Source organism: Dermacentor albipictus, chromosome 10 (genome assembly GCF_038994185.2).
Source record: "Dermacentor albipictus isolate Rhodes 1998 colony chromosome 10, USDA_Dalb.pri_finalv2, whole genome shotgun sequence".
NCBI classification, from domain to species: domain Eukaryota; kingdom Metazoa; phylum Arthropoda; class Arachnida; order Ixodida; family Ixodidae; genus Dermacentor; species Dermacentor albipictus.
The window spans coordinates 71,083,007-71,107,255 of record NC_091830.1 but is presented as its reverse complement, the minus strand read 5'-3'; the positions used below and the strand labels follow the sequence as shown (position 1 = coordinate 71,107,255).

The 24,249-nt window shown below is 45.8% G+C and overlaps 1 protein-coding gene across 3 annotated transcripts in view; it reads right to left on the bottom strand.

Annotated features, from left to right (window-relative positions):
* LOC135899248 (zinc finger protein 84-like) overlaps positions 1–22,582 on the bottom strand; it is a 44,815-nt gene extending 22,233 nt beyond the window's left edge. Inside the window, exons 1-3 of one of the 3 annotated variants that reach the window (XR_010563571.2) lie at positions 22,355–22,582; positions 18,840–18,898; positions 17,496–17,770 (exon numbers count right to left, since the gene is read on the bottom strand). The gene's annotated coding sequence lies outside the window, so the exon portion shown is untranslated. Of the gene's footprint in view, positions 1–17,495; positions 17,771–18,839; positions 18,899–21,824; positions 21,921–22,354 lie in introns of those variants that run through there. The other 2 variants (XM_065428529.2, XM_065428530.2) reach the window with 2 other exon arrangements.
* Positions 22,583–24,249: the final 1,667 nt, after the last annotated feature.

Here is a 24,249-nt window from a genome sequence, read left to right as displayed (position 1 = left end):
CTGCAGCAGAGCGACGTTAGGTTTTATAAATTGTAAACACAGCAAATCTAGTAGCCCTTCTGTTTTGTAATGTAGCAGTGGCAAACTCTCACGGTGCGGTGTGGCTTCAAGTCTCACTGTGAGGCTTAAATTTGCGAGTTGGCAAGTTTCTTAAGCTTGCACAGTGTCACAAGCCTAAGCAAATGACCTATTCTTATAGAAGTATTCTCGTGCTCTTCTCCCTTAGATAAGGAACTGCGCTGCGACGACACATACATTCAATTTTGGTCGGCACGACTTCCTCCATAGTAGCCTTGCTATCTTGCAAAGATGAGCAAAAGTAACTTTTTTACGTGCACATGCAATACCTGCATTGTATGTCGGTGAAACATGAGCGATAGTAGAATGTTAGCTGTTAGATGAAAGATGAACAATTGCCCAGTGCCGCGCAATTATCCACTAGATTAAAAAAAATGTCATCATCATCAGCCTGGTTACGCCCACTGCAGGGCAAAGGCCTCTCCCATATTTCTCCAACGCCCCCGGTCATGTACTAATTGTGGCCACGCCGTCCCTGCAAACTTCTTAATCTCATCCGCCCACCTAACTTTCTGCCGCCCCCTGCTACGCTTCCCTTCCCTTGGAATCCAGTCCGTAACCCTTAATGACCATCGGTTATCTTCCCTCCTCATTACATGTCCTGCCCATGCCCATTTCTTTTTCTTGATTTCAACTAAGATGTCATTAACTCGCGTTTGTTCCCTTACCCAATCTGCTCTTTTCTTATCCCTTAACGTTACACCTATCATTCTTCTTTCCATAGCTCGTTGCGTCGTCCTCAATTTGAGAAAAACTCTTTTCGTAAGCCTCCAGGTTTCTGCCCCGTAGGTGAGTACTGGTAAGACACAGCTGTTATATACTTTTCTCTTGAGGGATAATGGCAGCCTGCTGTTCATGATCTGAGAATGCCTGCCAAACGCACCCCAGCCCATTCTTATTCTCCTAATTATTTCCGTCTCATGATCCGGATCCACCGTAACTACCTGCCCCAAGTAGGTGTATTCCCTTACGACTTCCAGTGCCTCGCTGCCTATTGTAAATTGCTGTTGTTTTCCGAGACTGTTAAACATTACTTTAGTTTTCTGCAGATTAATTTTTAGACCCACTCTTCTGCTTTGCCTCTCCAGGTCAGTGAGCATGCATTGCAATTGGTCCCCTGAGTTACTAAGCAAGGCAATATCATCAGCGAATCGGAAGTTACTAAGGTACTCTCCATTAACTTTTATCCCCAATTCTTCCCAATCCAGGTCTCTGAATACCTCCTGTAAACATGCTGTGAATAGCATTGGAGAGATCGTATCTCCCTGCCTGACGCCTTTCTTTATTGGGATTTTGTTGCTTGCTTTATGGAGGACTATGGTGGCTGTGGAGCCGCTATAGATATCTTTCAGTATTTTTACATACGGCTCGTCTACACCCTGATTCCGTAATGCCTCCATGACTGCTGAGGTTTCGACAGAATCAAACGCTTTCTCGTAATCAATGAAAGCTATATATAAGGGTTGGTTATATTCCGCACATTTCTCTATTACCTGATTGATAGTGTGAATATGATCTATTGTTGAGTAGCCTTTACGGAATCCTGCCTGGTCCTTTGCTTGACAGAAGTCTAAGGTGTTCCTGATTCTATTTGCTATTACCTTAGTAAATAGTTTGTAGGCAACGGACAGTAAGCTGATCGGTCTATAATTTTTCAAGTCTTTGGCGTCTCCATTCTTATGAATTAGGATTATGTTAGCGTTTTTCCAAGATTCCGGTACGCTCGAGGTCATGAGGCATTGCGTATACAGGGTGGCCAGTTTCTCTGTCCACGAGAAAAAATGTCCACGTGTTCATAAAATTGCATAAACAGGTCTGGAGTGCGGCCTGATGCCTGTGACCAGAACCGGTAACGCACTCCCTCACCAAAGCAGGATAGGCCCCCCTGGTGCAGTACTTGGCCACAACCTCCTATATGAATACAACAATCAAACCACGGCCCTCAGTCCCCAGCGGCTGCGAAGCAACTGACCACGGCAACGGTCAGACCTGTGACGCAGCAGAGGGTGCTAAGAATACCTGGGTCCAAACAGGCCGCCATTGGAATCTGAACCTAAATAAAATAAATTATGGGATTTTACATGCCAAAACCACTTTCTGATTATGAGGCACGCCGTAGTGGAGGACTCCGGAAATTTCGACCACCTGGGGTTCTTTAATGTGCACCTAAATCTAAGTACACGGGTGTTTTCGCATTTGGCCTCCATCGAAATGCGGCCGCCGTGGCCGGGATTCGATCCCGCGACCCCGTGCTCAGCAGCCCAACACCATAGCCACTGGGCAACCATGGCGGGTTTGGAATCTGAACCTGGCTAAGTTTAACGCTAGAACGATATCTAGTGAGGTGAGTCTCGCAGTGATATTGGAGGAACTAGAGGGCAGTAAATGGGATATAATAAGGCTCAGTGAAGTTAGGAGGAAAAAAAGAAGCATATACAGTGCTAAAAAGCAGACACATCCTGTGCTACCGGGGTTCTGGGGAAAGACGAGAACTAGGAGTCGGATTCCTGATTAATAAAGATATAGCTGGTAACATACAGGAATTCTATAGCGTTAACGAAAGGGTGGCAGGTCTTCTTGTGAAACTTAATAGGAGGTACAAATTGAAGGTCGTACAGGTCTATGTCCCTACATCCAGTCATGATGACCAGGAAGTCGAAAGCTTCTACGAAGACGTGGAATTGGCGATGGGTAAAGTCAAAACAAAATACGCTATACTCATGGGCGATTTCAATGCCAGGGTAGGCAAGCAGGCTGGAGACAAGTCAGTGGTGAAATATGGCATAGGCTCTAGGAATAGCAGCAGAGAGTTATTAGTAGTGTTTGCAGATCACAATAATATGTGGATAATGAATACCTTCTTCCGCACACGGGATAGCTGAAAGTGGACGTGGAGGATCCCGAATGGCGAGACTAGAAATTAACTAAACTGTATACTCTGCGCTAACCCTGGCATCATACAAGATGTGGACGTGCTCGTCAAGGTGTGTTGCAGTGACCATAGGATGGTTAGAACTCGAATTAGCCTAGACTTGAGGAGGGAACAGAAGAAACTGGCACATAAGAAGCCGATCAATGTGTTAGTGGTAAGAGGGAAAATAGAGGAATTCCGGATCAAGCTACAGAAGAGGTATTCGGCATTAAAGGGAAGCTGAAAAGTCTGTAGAATTCATTAAGACACTCATATACGGATGCGGGAACTGTATAAACCATGCACGTAAAATTTTGGGCGGGATTTTTCACTTAAGAGTGACGTAACCGCCGGTTAAAATTGCGCTGTCACTCCGCCCCCCGTCTAGCGCCGCGCGCTGCTGCTGCCGCTGACGATGCGAGCGGAGACCGGAAACCGCGGCATAGTGACGTCAGCACTGTTTTTCTGCTTAGTCGCAGTCTCCGCGACTCTGCCTGACCGCGCTTGTTTCTGCGTGCGTGCCGTCATAATCTGCCTCGCTCAAGTCTGCGTTCCTTTGTGTGTGTGTATGTAAAGTGGTAGTTGGCGTGCCCAGCATCAATTGAAGTGGTGGGCCGATCATGCCGGCGTTCTGTGCAGCCTACGGTTGCACGAACACCAGCGGCCACAACGATGTTCCATTGCTTCCCGCAAGACAAGAAACTTGCAGCTAAGTGGGAGGCTGCTGTGAATCGAAAGAATTTCAAGCGCTCAAGAGCAACAGTGATGTGCTCTAGCCACTGCCATGACGATGATTACTACCAGAGTCTATCAATAATGCGTGAATGCATGCGAGTACAGCTTTCTGCTAGCAGGCTTTCTAAATGCAGAGCGAAAAGGTCGCAGCAACGAACGCACAAAGGCAGGACGGATGGTAACTGGTATTGGAAGACCTTATGAGTACACAAACTCGTCCGAACCTGGATTTTGATTTACTGCTAGCTCTTTCGTGTTCGCACGCTGAATGGAAGGTACATGTTCATCTCCCACCCTTGACGAAGGTTTCGTCGCAAACCGACATTAATTTTCTATTCGCATGTGCGTTGTGAAACAGCCAACATGCAGCTACCATAATGCAGTGCAAGTGTAAAGTTTTCATGTGTTTGAAAGCCGCCGCACGCCAGGATGCTGCGCTCCCCCTTGCGCACAGAGAGAAACTCACATAGCCGATAGAATTTGCCGCCTTTACGGCTCCGGTTACGAGTAGCGTGCAGATGGCGCACTGATAAAGGCCCCTACACGTGCTACAAGAGCCGGAAAACTTTTCCCGCATGTAAACCGTCTGTGTAGATTGCCGACAGCTTAGGGGCAGCACACACATGCCGATGATCGCATCTCTCCTTACGTCCCACGAGGAGGCATGCAGGAACATAACAGTACAGTTGTTTGCCCGGAAACGAACTCCCTGGATCGCTGAATACAGCTTTGCAAAAAACATACTGACCAAAGAACATTTCTAACACGAGGAGATGCTAGCACTTTCTCAGGGTTCAAGCTAACAGGGTTCAGGTTCCATATTGCCTCAAGTTGCAGTGGAATCACTCAAAGCATCAGAAGCCGACATAAACACCAATCCTCAATTTTCAGGTTTCCAGTACCAAGAATTCTTAGGATTCCATCATAATCTGTCATTAACAGATTACTTGTATACAGCCTGAAATAAGTGCACATGATGTCACTGATCAGTGACCCACAGTCCTCAGCACTATCTCTGGCGCTGACAAAGTTCACAACAGAAACACTGGCCAGGGCACCACGCAAGTCATTATCATCACTGAAGGAGAGGTTGCTGCCATCACTGTCATCGTCCAGGAAAACAGTAGCACCGTCTGCAGTCGTCTTTTTCTTTTTGCAACTTAAAATTTTCTATAACTGAATTGTGCATGTGAGGGTGCTGACAGGAGTCGAATTATAATTGAAGAGGCCTGCTTTCCCATTCTAAATAGATGAGTTTTCATTCTGTAGCAGTGTATGTTTACCTTGCCATGGATTTTCAGCACATTCGAATCAAGGGGAAAGTTGAATCGCCCTGGTTGGACTTATAATAGGGCTAGACTCGTTTTCCGTATCTTCTATAGGTAAATCCTTGACGAGCTGTGGTAATCTTCCATAGCAACAAAATTAAACATCCATGCAGGAGTTTGCAGATAAAGCTTGTGGAGCTACCGGCTGGCGGCTTGATAGCAGGTTCAGTTATAGCCTTATTTCAGAATGGGAACAATTACTACTGTATTCCAACACTCAGAAAACTATCCTCAGGTCTACATGTTGTTAAAGAGTTCCAGGAGTATAATAAGAGTGTTGTCTGGGAGGACGGCAAAAGCCTCTGGGCTTCTGGGCCAAGCAACATCCTTCTATAAGCTTAACGCTGCTTGGATCTCCGCTACTGTGAATTCTTGTTTGTATTGGCATTCATGATCTTTGTGTTGCAAACCTTTCCCTTTTTCAAGACTTTTTCAATATAATATCCAGTGTTCCTCAAGGTTTCACACTTCCCTCCTTTACTCAGAGACATGTGCTCCCTTATTCCGCACCACTATGTTAGGAGTCCGTACTGGTACGAGTCATGTTTAAGTATCAATAGATCTGGAAACCATTCAGTGTCATCCAAACTCGCCCCTTTCGTCGCATGGAGTGCTTTACCGAGGCTCCAAAAGAGAGCAGCACAAGTCATCCGCAGCGGCTGATATAGAACAAACTGGCATCAACCAACTCGCACCGCGCCAGGCAACCAACGCGTAAGCTTTTCCAGATTTGACAAAGAATATTTCTTGTATATGGAATACAGCAGGTAAAATTTACGGCGCTGTCTTTTGTGAACCACTTAAATTTCCAACGCACTGAGCAAACATTTGCATTCATCAGATGACTTCTAAGCGCACCCACATTTGTGGACAGAAGTTGTGAACATGGAGCACTCGTTGCCCCGTTTCTGAACACAAGTTGCGAATGTGCAGATTTGATGCGTCTTTTTCCCGAGTTTCGCAGCACGTTACCTCACAGATTTTGCTTTAACATCCATTAAAGGGGTTAGTGCATATATTTGTGATATACCGTGAGGAAAGCTACAATCCTTGCTAATGACATGAAGACCAGCGGCCTAGGAGGAGCCGCGTTAATACAAATTGTGAAGACACCTGCATAGAGGTCACATATTTTCACGAATCAATATTTTACCGCATTAAAGATTTTTGATTGCTTACTGCAACAGAAAACGTTCATGCCTGGAAGAGTCAATCTAAACCACACTGAAAGCGTTGCTGTATACCTTCCCAATGAAAAGGAAAGTAAAGGAAAGGAAAAGAACTTGCCACTAAAAGACAATGCAGGGAAGTGATAGGGGTTCCTACTAAACATTTTGTTCATGCCATTGTTCATGCCATTGCTATGGGAATGCCACTCACTCCAGCTCGCATGGCTGCCGTGCAGGCTCAGTTGTTTTGTGCATGCTCAGAGTGTTGCAAGACATCCTCTCTAAAGGATGCTACGGCTTCTTTCTGCTTTCATGCTTAAACTGCAGTTTCCTTCTTGAAGCTAAGTGACTCGTGAAACATTGCAGAATGAATACTGCATGCTATGCAGTGTTGAAGAGGCCTACTGTTTTCACAATGCGGTGGTGCCCTGCATCTCCCTGCAAAATTTTGTGGAAAAAGAATGCCTGCAAGTTCTGCATGTACAATTTTGTGTGATATTTTGCTGAAAAATATTTCCTTCATTACATAGTTGTGGCACGGACAGCATTTTATACCGAACAGTAATTTTGAAATTCCTTCACGGCGATTCGGGGCCTGAGAAACTAGCAGCAAGCTTCGTCTTTCTCTAACGAGTTGCTCCAGTCAAATGCGAGCACTGTAATATTACATCGGCAGTCAAGTATTTTTTATGAATATGCTACTACTTTCTACCTTCTCGGGAATTGGCACTATAGAAGTGAATTGCTCGTGCCTCTTAACCCAGCTCCGTGCCATATATATGTGGTAACGAAAGAGGAAACAGGCCGTCTCTACGAATGCCTACATTTTTGTTTAAAACGTCTTCCCCATAGTTTTTCTTTTCCCCATCCCCCGCACTGCTTTATGCTTTTCATCTTCACACTCAGCCCCGATGCAAGTTTCCAGTGAGACTTCGTGGCTAGTCTGGTCGTCCAAGATGACTGGCGAGATGCATTCGCTGTTTCAGGATCGTCTATCATCTCACAGACGATTATTCCTTTGCAGTTGTGAAAGCATGGCAGGAAAGCCTTGACCCCAAACAGTGATCAGCTTTGATGACGCATCGTGCAAACAGCGAAACTCTGCTCAGCCTTCCGATGTGTCCTTCCACCATTACCCCCGACGGATGAACGCTCATCGATGCACTCTATTTACCCAAGCTCGACGAAACATCGCGTGCTACTGCGATGTCCATGCTAAATGAGGAATTAAAGGCGATTGCTGATCAGAAGCTGTGACATCAATATTGTTACGTATAGCTGGAACCCAATGCTATCTACAATTTATTTACAGGTAAGCTAAGGGAAGGCCAAAATGGCGACGCTATATCAAGCGGGGCCCACGTCGTCTTCTTTCTCCTCAGTGCAGCCACACTGTGGCAGCTGTTCCGTAGCATCACCCCCGCAGTAGAAGCACCGTCCCGGTGCTTAATCTACACATCCGCGGTGAAAGGTGTGTGGTATGGCTTTAGTCTCGGCACGTGAACGATGTCACTTGCAGCCGACGATGACGCTGAGAGGTTGGTGGCGATGACTTCATACGTGACACCGGTCAATTGTCGGACCACAAGGTATGGGCCAGAGTAGCGCGACAGCAGCTTTTCGGAAAGGCCCACACGTCAAATGGGTGACCAGAGAAGCACCAGAGAACCCGGAGTAAAGTGCACATTGCGATGGTGGCAATCATAGAGGCGTCTCTGATGCTCCTGCAAGGCCTCGAGACAGGTGCGGGCAAGCCGCCGCGTGTGGTCGGCGTGTGCGATTGCATCGCGAACGTATTCAGTGGCTGAATGTGTGGTCGAGGGCAACAAAGTGTCTAAGGGTAACGCGGGTTCTCGGCCATATAGGAGATAGAAAGGTGAATGGCCGGCGGTGTCGTGATGCGATGAATTATACGCGAACGTCACATATGGTAAGTGAAGATCCCAGTCGTGGTGGTCGGTCGCAACGTACTTCAAAAGCATGTCGGTGATAGTCCGTTTGAGGTGCTCCGTGAGGCCGTTGGTCTGTGGGTGGTAGGACGTGCTGAACTTGTGCTTTGTTGAGCAGAAGCGGAGGATGTCCTTGACGACTGCCGACAGAAAGCTGCAGCCACGGTCAGCGAGTAATTGGCGCGGAGCACCATGCACTAAAACGATGTCATAGAGCAGAAGGTCAGCAACGTCAGTAGCACAACTTGTCGGGAGGGCTCTGGTGATTGCATACCGCATAGCATAATCAGTAGCTATGGCGACCCATTTATTTCTGGAGCCCGAGAGAGGAAACGGTCCAAGGAGGTCTACACCAACACGGAAAAAGGGTTCCGGTGGGATGTCGATCAGCTGGAGGCATCCAGCTGGAGGTGTGGAGGGCTTCTTCCGGCGCTGACAGGGCTTACAAGCAGTTACGTAGCGCCGCATGGAGCGGGCGAGACCCGGCCAAAAGAATCGACGGCGTATATGGTCGTAAGTGCACGAGACGCCCAAATGTTCAGCCAAGGGAACATCGCGAAGTTGTTGGAGGACAGGCGAACGCAGGTTTGATGGAATTGCGAGCTGAAGGTCAAGGCCGTGTGGATCAAGATTGCAGCGGTATAATGTCCCCTCCTTAAGGAGAAACATCCGGAGAGAGGCGTCGCCAGGCGTTGACTCCAGATGGTCGATGAGGGCTCGTAATGAAGGATCGCAGCGTTGCTCATTGCCAATTTCAAGCAACTGGGACACAGAAAAAACGCAAGCGATGGCGTCCACATCAGCCGGTTCATCGACGGGGTAGCGGGACAAACAATCGGCATCCTGGTGCAAGCGTCCAGTCTTATATGCCACAGAGAAGGCATATTCTTGCAGGCGTAACGCCCGGCGAGCTAGTCGTCCCGTGGGGTCCTTGAGCAAGGATAGCCAGCAGAGCGCGTGGTGATCAGTGATGACACAGAAGGGGCGCCCGTACAAGTATGGACGAAACTTTGCAACAGCCCACACAAGAGCGAGGCACTCATGCTCTGTGATTGAATAATTGCGCTTGACGGGTAACAGAAGTCGGCTGGCATAGGCTATAACGCGATCATGTCCACGCTAGCATTGTGCTAACACTGCTCCTATGCCGTGACCACTGGCATCAGTTCGAACTTCCCTTGAGGCAGACGGGTCAAAGTGGGCCAGAATTGGAGGCGTGGTGAGGAGAGTAGTGAGCTGCGAAAAAGATGCGGCATGGTCAGGTCCCCAAGAAAATAGGGCGTCTTTCTTCAAGAGGTCGATAAGGGGACGTGCGATGCTCGCAAAATCCTTCACAAAATGTCGGAAATAAGAGCACAGCCCTACGAAACTACGAACATCCTTGGTAGACTTCGCAACAGGAAAGTTCGTAACGGCGCAAATTTTGTCCAGATCAGGTCGCACGCCTCTGGCGTCCACGAGGTGTCCAAGGACGGTGATTTGGTGGCAAGCGAAGTTACATTTTGACAAGTTCAACTGGAGACCAGCACAGCGGAACACGTCAAGAATCACTGGAAGATGGTCTAGATGCGTGTCAAATGTGGGCGAATAAACGATGACGTAGTCCAGATATCACAAACAGGTAGACCACTTGAACCCCTGAAGCAGAGAGTCGATCATTCGTTCGAAGGTGGCGGGCGCGTTACAGAGACCGAAAGGCACCACCTTGAACTGATAAAGGCCGTCAGGGCTAACAAATGCAGTCTTCTCTCAGTCCATGTTGTCAACGGATATCTGCCAGTAGCCGGACCGTAAGTCGATAAAAGAAAAATAGGTGGCACCGTACAGGCAGTCTGGAGCGTCATCAATACGTGGCAAAGGGTACACGTCCTTTTTTGTGATTTCGTTCAGGTGGTGATAATCTACACAAAAGCACCATGTTCCATCTTTCTTTTTGACGAGTACGACGGGAGAAGCCCAGGGCAATAGGAAGGCTTGATAATGTCCTTTTCAAGCATCCTTTTTACTTCCTGTTGGATAACAGCTCGTTCGAACGCAGAAACACGATACGCACGTCGGTGAATAGGGTTCGCATCGCCAGTGTTTATGCGATAGGTCACAACGGACGTTTGACCTAAGGGTCAATTGTCAAAGTAAAAAATGTCGCGATAGCCTTAAAAAATGCAGCAAAGAGTTTCAGTATGAACAGGTGTAAGGTCAGAGGAAACCATCTTCTCAATGTCGACATCAGTACCGTGCAATGACGTCACGGGATGGACTGAGCTGTGACGATCTTCCACTGTGAATGGCTCGATCTCATCATCCTGCAAAGCGCTAATTGTAGTCAATGAAATCCCCTGAGGCAGAACTTGCGCAGTTAGCGCGAAATTGACAAGGGGAAGGCAGGTGCGGTAACCAGTAATTGTCAGCACAGTGTGTGGCACGGTAACACCATGTGTAAGCATAATGGCCGAAATTGGTGCGGCCACGTAATTGCCGTCAGGTACACCTGGTGAGGACAACAAATCGACGTGTGTCACAGAGTGAGGCGGTAGGTGAATAAAATCCATGAAGCTTAAACGGCTTGGAGGCGGGTCCACAGGGTCGGCAAGAAGAGGCAAGTTAAGGCGAAGTGAGCCAGCTGAACAGTCAATGAGGGCAGAATGATTGGCGAGGAAATCCAAACCAAGAATGAGTTCGTGAGGGCAATGCTCGATGACGGTGAAGAGAATGACGGTGTGTCTCTCAGCAATGGTGAGTCGGGCAGAGCACACGCCAACAATAGCAACAGTCCCTCCGTCGGCGACTTGTACAACTAGGTTCGGGGCGGGCGTCAGAACTTTTTTGAGGAGACGTCAAAGAGCAGCACTCATAATGGACACATGCGCTCCGGTGTCAATCAACGCGCACACAGGAACATTGTCGACGAGAACGTCCAAAAGATTCTTGTTCGTGGGTAAGGTGAAGTGAGGATTTCGTGCTAATTTCTTCATTGCAGCTTCACCTCCAGAAGCTGCACTGTCTAGTTGTTCGGTGGGGGGTGCGGCAAGTAGGTCGGAGAAGGAGCATGGCGTGACGGGGGCGAAAGAGATTGACGAAGGGAGGGAGAAGGCGAGCAGGAGTAGCGGGATCATGTCAAAGGTGTCGCAGGGTCAGATGATGGAGCGGGCATAGAAGGGGCGAAGGAAAAGGACGCGCTAGAGGGGGGAGGGTGGTAATCAGGAGAATAGCGCATCGGAGAAGTCCAGCGGCTGCGGCAGTGGCGAGCGACGTGTCCTATGCGTTGGCAGTTAAAACAGGCCGACTTGTCGTCCACGGTTCACCATTCGGAGGGGTTGTGCTGTCCATAAGAGAAGTAAGAAGAGGGCTGCGGGGACGTGCGTGGAGAAAGAGGTTCCGAGCCTATGGAACAAATGGATTGCAGGCCAACATTGGACAACTCTTGACGGACGACGAACTGGATCAAGGAAATTGTCAACGGAGAATGATCAGCTGACGGCAATGAAAGGGCCGCCGGTTGCGCCGCTTCGACCTCACGACGAATGATGCGGGTCATGTTGTCACATTGCGACGGCTGGTGGAAGAGGTCGTCACGGGATGACGTAGCAGCTGTGTTGGGACGTCGCGTGATGTGCTGGGCTACCCAACGGCTTTTAGCATGCTCAAGACGGCGGCACTCCTTGAGGATCATATCGATGCTGGTGACGTTCGTAAACACCAGTAAATTGAAGGCGTCGCCAGCAATGCCTTTGAGGACGTGATTAACCTTATCGTCCTCAGACATGGTCGGGTCAGCTTGGCACAAAGGGCCAAGACGTCGAGAATGTACGACACGTAGGACTCGGTCGACGTCTGTACACTTGTGGCAAGGGCTTTCTTGGCACTGACTTGGCGACCAAAGGGATTTCAGAGGATTTCAGGGATTTCAAGGGATTGTCAGCACCACCTCTGACTGGTGCTGACACGTTCGTATAAGCGGAGCCAGTCGTCAACATCAGGACTGCCGACACCGTTGAAAACACCAGGATCCCGAGGGGGGGAAACGGCGACGTAGGTCGGGGCTGCAGGCGGAGACGGTTGCGTAGATGAAGTGCCACCAGCAGGAGCCGAAGTTGCACAGTCGCCGTTGCGACCGCAGCGAAGCTTCATGACGGGTACGGGGAACGTCCACCTCCGCCAAATTAATGTTACATGTAGCTGGAGCCCAATGCTACATACAAATTATTTACAGGGAAGCTAAGGGAAGACCAAAATGGAAACGCTATATCAAGCGGGGCCCACGTCGTCTTCTTTCTCCTCAGTGCAGCCACATTGTCGCAGCTGTTCCATAGCAATATAAATAATGGGACCACCACATGCAGTGGGTAGAGATGTGAGCTTTTCAGGGGACAGCTGCATCTGTGTCATAACTTGTGGTCTCTTGCACGTCTGACAGGAGGACTTAAACCAAATGGGCAGGTCTTCAATAAATATGACATCAGCTGTGTTGGCTTCCTTCAGCGACATGTTACTGAGTGTGGAGTGAATGGCTGCACCTCTGGCCAATGACTACTCTGAAATATGGACATGTAGCTCCAATGGCTCAGGAATTATTATATTCCCAGGATCTACAGACTGTTCAGGGCGCAAGAGTGATAGCATATCTAGTACGAGAGGAGACTGTGTCTCACAGTGATGACGACAAAGGCCACATTAACTACTGTGGTAGAGAAGGGGTCTCAAGGTCAAGGTGCAAAAGTCAACAGCACTACCATCGATGGTGAGCTAAACATTCTGTCAGCAGGTCAAGAGAGAAATAGGCAGCAAGCTGTCACCGAGGCCTCGAAAGGGTGTGCCAATCCAGGAATAGTGTGCAACTGGGGCGTAGCATCAAAGCAGTGTCGTATGTCCATCTAGTGTTCACTACAGCCTTGAGCTTCCCCCTCGTGCCGTTAACATGCACTCATAAATGTTGGACACAGGTGTATTTGGTAAGGAATGGCCGGACACACAATATGCTGTATGGCCAACAATAGCATATACTTCCTGAATACTTGACTGGCATTTTCCCGAAAGATATGTTCTTGTTAAGACCAAAAGCCAAGACAATAAATGTTCCACAGTGGCCTGCAGCAGCATTCATTCGATGATACGGCACACTCCTCCCCAATAGCACAGACTGTTCTTACGAGTCACTTATTGCTAGCGAAACCCATCCGTTCACTACAACTTTGGAAGGAAATGATAAAGCAGTCCTTTAGGGCTGCGAGTTGGAGTGCAAGAGTATCCTTGAAGCAGCGGAGAAGCTTATGCTGCCTTGACAAATAAACATAAGATACCTTGAGCAGTGATAGAACAGCCATTTGACCTTCTGCCGCAGATTTTAGTGAAGGCAAAAAACTGATTTTGCAAAACACTTCCGGCACAGTGTCGAACTTAAGTCAACCTTTCGTTTAGATTATTCAAGGAAAATTCGGCACAAGACTATACAGTAATTTTAACTGAAATAGGCAATCAATATAACAGACTCCGCTTTATGCGCATAAATAAGGCATCAGGATAAAAAGGACCTAACATTTAACATAATGGTCAACCCTTTGCGTACATCGCGGCATAAAGCACTTTACTGATGGTACTGTTCAGCGCTAATTAATCATTGGACAGTTTCGTATTCAGCAAGTATTGACAATATAACCTCTAAATTAGTAAACAATACAGTCTCAGTCTCTAGCAGGTTTTATTGCACATTTTTTATCAATCTTTAATGACAAGTTAGATACCCCAAGATTGGAAAACTGCCAAAGTCATACCCATCTTTGAAGACGGTGACAAAACCTTGGCAGAAAACAACCGACCGATATCGATGACGCGTATATGCTGTAAAATGATGGAACATATTATTGCATCTCATCTCTACAATTATCCAGAAGCTAACTTCGTTTTTTCATAACCAACATGGTTTCCGGGGAGGTTTGCTGCGCAAAATGCATCTGCTTGAATTTAAGACAGATTTGCATTTTAGCATGGACTCAAACCTTCAAACTGACCGCTTTTGAAAAGCTTTTGACCGCATAGCTTATTGTTGCCTGTTTTAGAAATTATCATCACTGAAACTTACGCAAAGTTTATCCTGGCTTCGAACTTTTCTTCCAAACAGGCCGCAGGTTACTTTTGCTAACAGCTTCTCCTTGCCCCTTTTAGATGTTTCTCCCGGTGTACCACAAAGAAGCATTTTGGTCACTTACTCTTTCTAATATACATTAACGACCTAACCAAAGTCTTCTCTTCATGCATGTGCATATTCGCTGACTACTGCATTATCTATCGTCCTATTAACAGCTCTGATGGCCGCCTGAACCTTCAACATAATCTTAACCGAATTACTAATTGGTGCGGAACTTATTATGTTCACCAAAATATAAAAGGATGTCCTTCAGCCGCAAATGCTCCAACTCAAACCATTCCTACTGTATGAAAAATGTCCCACTATGTCGGGCCTCATCATTAAAATATCTAGGCATAAATCGATAAACAAACCTCTCTTGAACTTCTCACATACCTCTGTCTGAGCCAGTGCTCCTCCATCGCTAGGTTACCTGCGCCTCAACCTTCGAAATTCATGCACACATATCTGCAAACTGGCATTTCAAACATTCGTTCACCTCGGTTTGAGTTGGCCGCTCTGGCCTGGTGTCCTCACAAGGTTAATTAACATGCTGCAGTCGATACGAAATAGAGCCGCACGTTTAATTCCCGTAATTATGACTACCATTCTAGCGTAACCTCTCACTTAAGCAGCCAAGCAATCATCGCAACTTTGTTCTATGTTCCCCTTCCTCAATGGCGCACGTAGGGGCCTTCTAAGTTATTTTACAAATGATTTAATAAAGTAACAGATATCATTTTCACAAAAAAGACATTCATGTGTTTGGCACACTTCAAAGAGAGCTAGAATATATGCTGAAACACACGCGTGTAACAAATACCATGCCCTACCAAATTCTTAGCTCATCACTGCTGCTTGAATTATTTGAAAGCTAGTGCAATTACAGCCATGCAATCTGCTGTTCCAATCATGTAAGGTTGCAAGGAAGGCCCTAACTAATAAAATTGTGTCTGTGGTTGAGTATGCATATTTTATATATTTATAAATGACACCATCAACAGCTGTGCTGCAGAATGCGTGACCGAACATTATGGCAGCCTTCTTTATGATTCGACAGCCCCCTTGAGCAAGTTCTGCACCACACGAGGATTACAAGACACGACGATTACAGAACTGCAGGACAAACAAGTCCACATGGAGGCAGTACATTGGAACCTCTGTCGGAGAGAAATGCAACCAGAGTGGAAACAACAAAGGAGGACCGATGGCTGTGCTGTATCTGTGGCTATGGCCACTCTGTTCACTTCTAGGATGATGCTGATAGCACACATTAACCTTTGGCTTAAATTTTACTAATGAGGCGGCATGATTGAAGCGAGCCTCATGTTTTAATAGTTTCTTTAGTGTAGGCATGTTAAAAGTTTCTGCTAAAGTGCCGTTTTGGACAAGGATGGCACAGAGAACTGTTCTTGACGGAGTTATTCCACGACTGCTTGTGCAGCACAATGTGTCAAACCTCCACGGTTTTACTTCAAACTGATACCTATTTGCTTCGTCAGTTCATAAAGCACTGTCTCGTATACTTACATGTAAAGGGAATAGATACTGGTCCCTGCCTTTCCCATGTGCTGAAAAGAGCTGAAATACTAAATTATGTTCAGCTCCAATTACCGCCACTTATAACCGCTGATAAATAGCCTAATTTGGGGGAGCATTTCAAAGAGCAAATGGCTCTAGCAGCTCACCTCTCAAGGCCAGTGTTAGTTCAGCCATAGTGGCATACTAAATAGCATCAATGGCAGTGAAAACCAATTCAGCCATTTAATTGTGAAGGTGAGCTAAGTCACAACTGTAGTTCAGACTCAATATGAACTCGCTCAAAAGAAAGAGACACGTGATGACAGTGAATGAACACACTGTGCCTCACCAACAAAACTAAGGGCATATTGGAAAGTGCCTACACTGAGGCTATAGCATCAGTGATACAACTGGAAGTGAACAATGTGGACCTAGAAAAGCAAAATGATATTTTAGAGGAACTCATCACTGACGAGGTATTCACTGCAGACGTTAAGCCCGTCATGAAAGACAAAGATCCCTCCTGAGAAATTTCCAGACAGGTAAAAGCTAGAGAGGCGTTGCTGTAACAAAATCAGCCTAGATAAGAAATAGTGAAAACAGTGGTATCACTCAGTGCTCAGCCAGATGAGGAGCCTAGCTTCAACAGGCTATCAAGCTCCTAAAATTCTAGTGACATTTTGGAGGCGGAATTTGTCAATAGCCTGGAATCTGGCAGCAGCTTAATGAATCAGTTCACAAGAAAGGTCTCATAAAGGATGAAACATTTTATTACCTACATAACCTATCGTGCGCTGCGACAGTGATTAAGGCCTCCAGGCGAGTGAACTGTACTATGCCCTGACAGAGGCATCCTCACCAATTCCATCATTTACCAGCATCTCAGAGTTCAAGAGCACCTAGGTTGCTTACGAGCACTACCATTATTTGCCCCAGGGTTGTCCAAGGCTTGAGGAAGTTGTATGACTTAGTCCAGTGTCATAAGCATTCAAAGATCGTAATGTTAGCTCCAAAAATAGGCCAGATGACAAACATCCCAATCAGGGCTCTGTTGACTGACATCACTGGATCCCACGGATGAATTACCAGTGGCAAATCACCCTCCAATGAGGAATGTGAAAGTGGCAGTATCATTTAGACAGGCAACGACTTTCAAGCTTTATGATGTAGCTTCGCGTGGAAGTTAAAAATTGTGAGTGAATCCGACTCTGTGAAAGCACAGAAAACAGACACTCTCACCCTGGAACGAAAGCTACTCTGACAATACAGCCACCAACAGCAACAGCTTCGTACAACTTTTTGAAAGTAAATAGCAATGCATGCATTGCCTGTGCTTCATCAAACCATCATAATGCAGCTTGCACCTGTAGCATCACCAGAGAAAAGAAAATGAAGAAGCACTACTTTGAAAACTGTTGCTTTCATTGTACCCCACAAGAACACCGCACCCACAACTGCTGTAGAGACATACAACGTAGAAAATGTAAAGAAGGACACGCATCTTATATCACCCAACGTGGAAACCAAAGCAGCCTCGATATCCAAGTATTTCAAGTACAGTCACCACTAAGAGTCTTCCTGCAAGCTCTCACGCAAGCTATGAAGCAGTTCTGCTCCAACCGTTTTACCTGATGATTACGGAAGATACAAATTGTGTTTACATCCGAGGCACCACAGATAGCGGCAGCCAGCGCAACTTCATATGTAATGACATCTCCAAAACGCTTGCATACAAACGGCTCAGCAGGATCACTCTACGCCTCAATTCCTGCAAACAGGATTACTTTCAAGGCTGCGCTGCATCACAGAACTCAGTCAGCGTAGTCGTTCCCGCAGTCTGGAGTATTTCATCCCAGCCACTGAAATTTCCTTCACTTGCAATGACGTAGTGCATTTGCAGACACAGTGCAGAAAGAGAGAAGACAGATGGCACCACATCCTTGACAAGCTGATTTTACCTGGAATGTCAGTTGAGGAAGTTCATAGAAGCAGAAATAAAACTTTGCTCCGGCAACAGCCTCAGTTGCACTTGGCTTTTAGTTTTAGTGCATGTTTCAATACCACTATACCTCAGATAAGTGGTGAACGTAGTCACACAGGCTAGGGTACTATGAGTAAGTGCCTCTGTTGAGTCGATGAACAAGATTCTGCAAAAGTTCTGGGAATATGAGAGCATAGGAATTTTGACAGAAGGGGACAGTTTTGAAAAACTAAATGCTTTGATCAGTCCTTGAAGTGCTTCAAAGCAAAGTTGGATTCGCCGGTGGTTGCTGTGAAATAGCCTTCTTATGGAAAGAAGATTATGAGTAGCTAGACAGCAATTAAAGAGGAGCTTTAAAGTGACTGACATTGCTGTGGCAAAGAAAATATAGCTTCATAGGGGTTTAGCCGCGGAATATCACTCAATTATTAAAACTCATATGAGTACATGCCTTGCTGAATGGAGGCCGAAAAGACGCGGTGCGACATGTCTCAGATTCATTACATTCATTACACATCGCACTGTCGTGTGCAGTGAGTCAACAACTACAAAAATATAAATGGTCTTTGAAGAGCGAGAACATGGACCTGACTAGTGTCACTGAACAAATGCTCAGAAAAAGGACCTAATCTTCCGAATGACATGGTCACTCTTGTACATTTTCGGTTTAATCAAGCTGTTTGACAGCCGATATTTCAAAAGAAATCTTGGCAGTTCAAACCTTACGTTGTCTTTGTAAGTGATAGCTTTCACATTACAAGAGACTCGCTGCAAATTTCAGCGACGAACGTGCCCCTCAATCTTCGTAACAGACCTTGCATAGAAAGCAATACATTTATACAGCATAAAAACTTCTTCAGTCATAATGCACAAGGGTTAACCTTGACCTTGCAGAAACGTGCCACAGCACAACAATACAATGAGAGACGTGCAAAGAATTTCTTGCTGCCAAAGAAAGGTTCATACGCACTATAGGATATTGGCCAAGAAACAGGCAGCTTTACAAGTGTTTTTATTAAGATTGTAACAAACAAACAAAAACTTACCATATGAGAGCGTAATTTCAGGTATGCATGCATCCCGCAACTTCTTTCTTCATCGCCACCTGGAAGATACGCGCACTTAGGTATGTCATATAGATAAAGTGTTGCTATGTGACACGCAAATACTGACTTGCTTAAGTTTAATTCCACTTCTTCAAGCAAGCGTGCGCAGTCTAATCGGCAGAGACTCAAGTTTCTGCTGCTGGGGGCCATAGTTTTAAACTAAGCAACGTTTTTATTCATTTATTTCTAGTGACAACTAGTGGCATCTAATGACAAAAGCTGACCATAAATCACCAGAAACTGACAAACCGCAAAGTTGGGGAAAGAGGTAAAGAAAGCTATCACTTTAAAAGCCTATATACAGCTGCATACCAAGAAAGAAGGCAGAGGTACTTTCCAGTGAGCTGAGAATAACCATACAGCTCTTGGGACCATGAAGAGTCTATTTATGCTAAATGTCATTCTGTGGCAACACGTCTGTGTAAGGCCAACTAAATGCGAAAGCCAGGTTATTAGCTGAATTTTTCTATGTATGCGGTCCGCATTAGAGCTGCAACACATGAAGAAGCACGTAAATCTACAGAGAAATTAACGCCCCGACTGAGTCGGCGGGTATGCGGCTGAAGAAATGGCCATCGTAGTCTCAGCATGAGCTCATCGCTGCATCCAAGAAAACCGCCATTCCTGCTCGAAATCACATGGAACCTTGTGACACAAGTCTTAACAGGTGCATCAAATAGTGCACTTGGATTTCTGCAGACACATCGCAAGCCATGCAAGAGGTCTGTTCTGCAGACTATCAAGAATATAGGACCTGCTTGAAATGGCAGCGCCTTTCAGTATTCAAGCGAAGCTACTGTTTCAGAGCTGCGGCAATGGCACACTAGTTGAAAGCGAGCTTCGAGAACTGTAAAAAGTGGGGAAACTGGTGCTCAGGCTGTCCCTTATTGTGTGAATGCTGGGCCAGGGAATCATGCCATGCAACTGCGTGTGTTTTGTAATGCCAACTAGAAAATTTATGGCGCCTACATATTTTTCAGCTATTTTGGAAAGGAGCGCACATTTGGGGCTTGCCTAATGGCCAAGTCAAGAGTAGCCAATGTAAAGGCCCTGCTACCGAGACTAACTTTTTTGGCACATAGCTAGGAGCCAGGCTGGTAATGTTCATGGTTAGTTCCCTCAAGGTATCTGCAAATAAATGGATGTCACCTTTTTGAATCAATTCTACAGTCATGCTGCATTGAATCAGAGGATCACCATTCCCATGGCAGCATTTCGTTGGCCAGTAGAGTGTCAGAAATTTAATGCAACTCTCCCAAAACAAATGCATAGTTCAATAGTAAACTTCAAGACTACTGCTCTCAAAGAGGTTTCAGTGGAAGCTCATGGTAGGGAGGCTTTTGAGAGAGGGTGTCAAGAACTGCAGTTCCAGCATCTAGAATATTCTCAGCCAGGTAAAGCTGACGCCTCAGAAATTGGGGATGGCATTGTATAAGGTAAGGGCAGCAATAAAATGCACGTCTCGCACGTAAATTTCCTCGTCACCAGAGAAAGCGGAAATACACCAGCCCGTTTCTCCACTGGTGAATGATTCGCAAGCCTTTCGCTATCGCAAAGAAGAGATTGACATTTCAGTCCCAAAATCCACAGCGACGAGAAGATAGTGTGATGGCACAGTTCCTTGAGCAATTTTGGAAAAGATGACAGAGAGAGCATCTGCTGAGCCAACATGCTGCACACCATGCAAGTGTTCAAGCCCAAGCTTCAAACAATCTAAAATATACAGCTTGTGTTTGTTTACCAAGATTAAGGATCATGACAGCTATGGAAGACTGGGCAGATCACAAGGTACATTAAGGACATGATCAGAACATAAAAAATCTGTTGTATTAATCTTTCAAACAACTCAGTAACACGCAGACCTGCTTCGCATTTTCTTTGAGCTTTTATCGACTCAGCAGTCTCAAACAGCACGCCTATTCGTGGGCAGAAAATAGTGAAGATTTTTGCTTCTTCTTGCGCAAGCACAAGCATCAGCTCCAAGAAGAAAACTAAGACGGTGAGCATCCATTATGAACTCTTTCACAGTACTGTAGTTGATTTACTTGTAAATATAATTTGTCATCGCAACAGTCATGACCTTATTTTGCACCTCCTCCCCTTTAAGAATGACAGAATATCAGATTTAATAAAAGAACTACCATACTTCAGAAGAGCAAGTTTGCTGAATTATAAAAAAGGCGTGATGGATGCTACTCAAGCTGCAAAGAGGTTGCCTAAAAGAATACCTGAAATCAGAATAGAGAACACGCAGCTGGAATGAGCCACCGCTCTCAACTAAAACAAGACTAGCTTCTTAACTGCTGAATTCGTGCAGCTTTTCTAAAGCTTATATTTAGGCTGCCCCATTGATAGGCCTTATGCTAACCTTGAATCAAAAGGATACCAGCACCATACAGTAAAAATGAGGACAAGCAGAGCTCTACAACATGAAGATGATGCAGATGCACTCAATTATTGTCATTACATGCAGATGAAAAGAACTCAACTTAGGACCACTTCAGCAACTAGGAAGGCTACGTGCTTGACTATGAAGAAGTCACAGATGCTAGCTCTATTCCTACACACAGATGTTGAGCGGACGTTAGACAGTCATGGCAGCTGCTGGCACAATCCTGGTCTCCTGGATCACTATTCTCGACTAATGTAACATCAGCAGAGTAGCCTATAGGTACAATCATATATTGCCAATCTGCTGTTCGTTTAATGTCCTTCCAGTAGAATGAGAACATTTTGTTCTTGGTAATTTCCTCACAAAGGATTTTGGCATAATAGTGATGGGTAAGTGGGGACACCACCAGAGGTCAAGACAACCAGGGGATTGCTATACCTCCTTGCATGTTAACATTTTACACAGGGCAGCTATCATAACATGCTTCAGTCAAAATGAATGTTCAAACACGTCACTGGAGCAATATACCCCACCGCAAGTTGCAGAAGTGCCGGCACCGTAGTTACACCAATGAAGGCACGAAATCAGCGGATTCTTCGTTAAACAACAGGTGATGAACAAGTGTCGTAACAGGTGCAATTGAATGACAATAGAGTTAAACCTCGACAAATAGAGGGCGGTAAAATCGGCACTTAGTTCAACCAAAATCTGGCTCTACTAAAATTCAACGTTTTTGCTAAACATTCACGGCATCCAATTCTTTTTTTGCTCGGAAGAGGTGCAATTAAGGATTTAACTTAACTCCGCCTTCCTTTTCCCCTTCTTCCCTAACATAGGTAAGCGTAACATCAACTTTTTTAACTTTATCAAATTACCATATTTGCGGTAAAAGCGTCTGATAACTTTGACTAGCTTTCTCTGGGAATTCCTGATTTTCTGCAGCGCATTGAAGGCACCTTCTTTCAACTTCACTCATAGTGAGCGATCTCTTTGTGGTATCCCGAAACGAGCAGCGACATCCTTTATCACGCTGATCTATAGCGCTAGCTTGATAGTAACTGACCTTGCTCTCAGATGAGATGGCGTTGCGTTTCGTACTACCGCCTCTACCGATATTCAGGCTTGTTATTTTCCACACGAGGTAGGGAGCATTGTTCTTGCAGACAGCAGAAGCAACCGGCACACCAAATTGGACGCCAAAAAAACAGAAAGCACGCGCGCTCGCTGTCGATGTCGATTCGGCTCTTTTCATTTAAAGGAGTTGAAAGTACAAATTGTTGAAGGCTGCTTCTGTACGCGAGGGCACCCACAACGAGGACGCTGAAAACATTTAAAAATAATTTTAATTCAGCTTGTTATGAGCATCTCCTTTGGAACGGGGCAGCATGGGTTGCGCCACCAAGCAATTGATATTATACTCCCTAATGTCCTACCAACATTAAACAATAAAGAAAGTGAAAAAGATTACTATGAACTTTCATAATCATATTTTCCAATCTTCTATTGTTAACTGTGATTTTGTACGTCTCCGCTTTTTGTCGTTTCCTTACTTTTCTACCACCAATCCTCCAATCGCCTATTACCACGGAGACACGGAGCATCTGACGTCACTCTTGGGTGAAGCCGTAAGTTTGCGCTGCTCAGGGCTTGGCTCCGCCTATCGGGCCAGCTCTCCTCTCTTGTTTACATTTTTCGCGAAACCACGCCGCGCTGCGCGCAACAGTGCTGCTCGGACCCGCGCGCTCCGCAGGAATACTAAACAATCGTTAGCACGTTACAGGCACGTACCCAAGGGGGGGCAGGGGGGGGGCGGGCATCCCCCCCCACCCCGAAATTAAGCGGCATACCGCAAGCCATCAATCCTCACACACATTCATAAAGCGCCGCCAAATCAATGTTAATGAGATGTCACAGCTATTTCGCGGTCAACATTTTGTTGTCTTTTTCACTACTTTGCATGGCGGTAGTTATCGGCACCTCCTGGGGTGTGAAGGCCAGTTTTCTCACAGATTCGGCGCCAGCGCGATTAACTCGAGATGCGTTCAGGTACGTCACCACCTATGGAACGGTCACGCGTATTGCTGTTGCTTCGTTAGTTCAACCTTCTTTGTTTAGACAGATCCAGGGACCAGGAAAGAGATTCCGTTCGTAGTCAGCTGGTCTGTATGCGCGAGAAACGAGTTGCGGCCTGACAAAACACCAGTTGTGTTTAACTTGTCCTTTTGCTTCATTAGTTCCTCGAGTGACGGCTCGCCGCGACGGTGGCAGATCCTCTGAACCATATACCCGCGATATGGGTTAGATAAGGTGAAAAATAAAACAATGCGAAACAGCGTCCATCAACAAACCCTGCAATAACCCTTAAGAAGAAGCTTTAGCTCGGGCCCAACTCCGATATGCGACCTATTCAAACAGATGTAAAACACAAAAACGCGTTTCTGAGATAACCCCCGGACCGATTTTAATCAAATTTGTTGCATTTGAGAGTGAAGGTAAATACTAGTCACTGTTGGACGCGGAATTTCGATTTATGAGGTGAATTTTGTGAAAAAGATTTTCAGAAATTCAAAAAGAATAGATCTACGCACGAAGTTTGTAAATTAATACTTCTGCATCAAAAAGAGATACCACGGTTCTGCAAACGGCATCCATCATTCAAAGCGGACAAACTCGATACGTAATTTATATATTACGTTAATTTGTTACATGTGTACAAGGGTTCTGCAATAGCTGTATTTCTATATTACTGATTTCTTTTGGATTCATGTGTAACATATCGATGTTGTCCCTTTTAGATGTAACATCAGGTGCAATTCACAGAATTGTCATATTATTTTTCCTTGATGAATTATAGAGAGTTGTAAACGTGATAGTTTGGTTTCTTGAAATTTTTTTCATATTTTGCCAATATTTCAGTAAAAAATTGACAATCTAAATCAAGCATTGGAAACCAGAAGT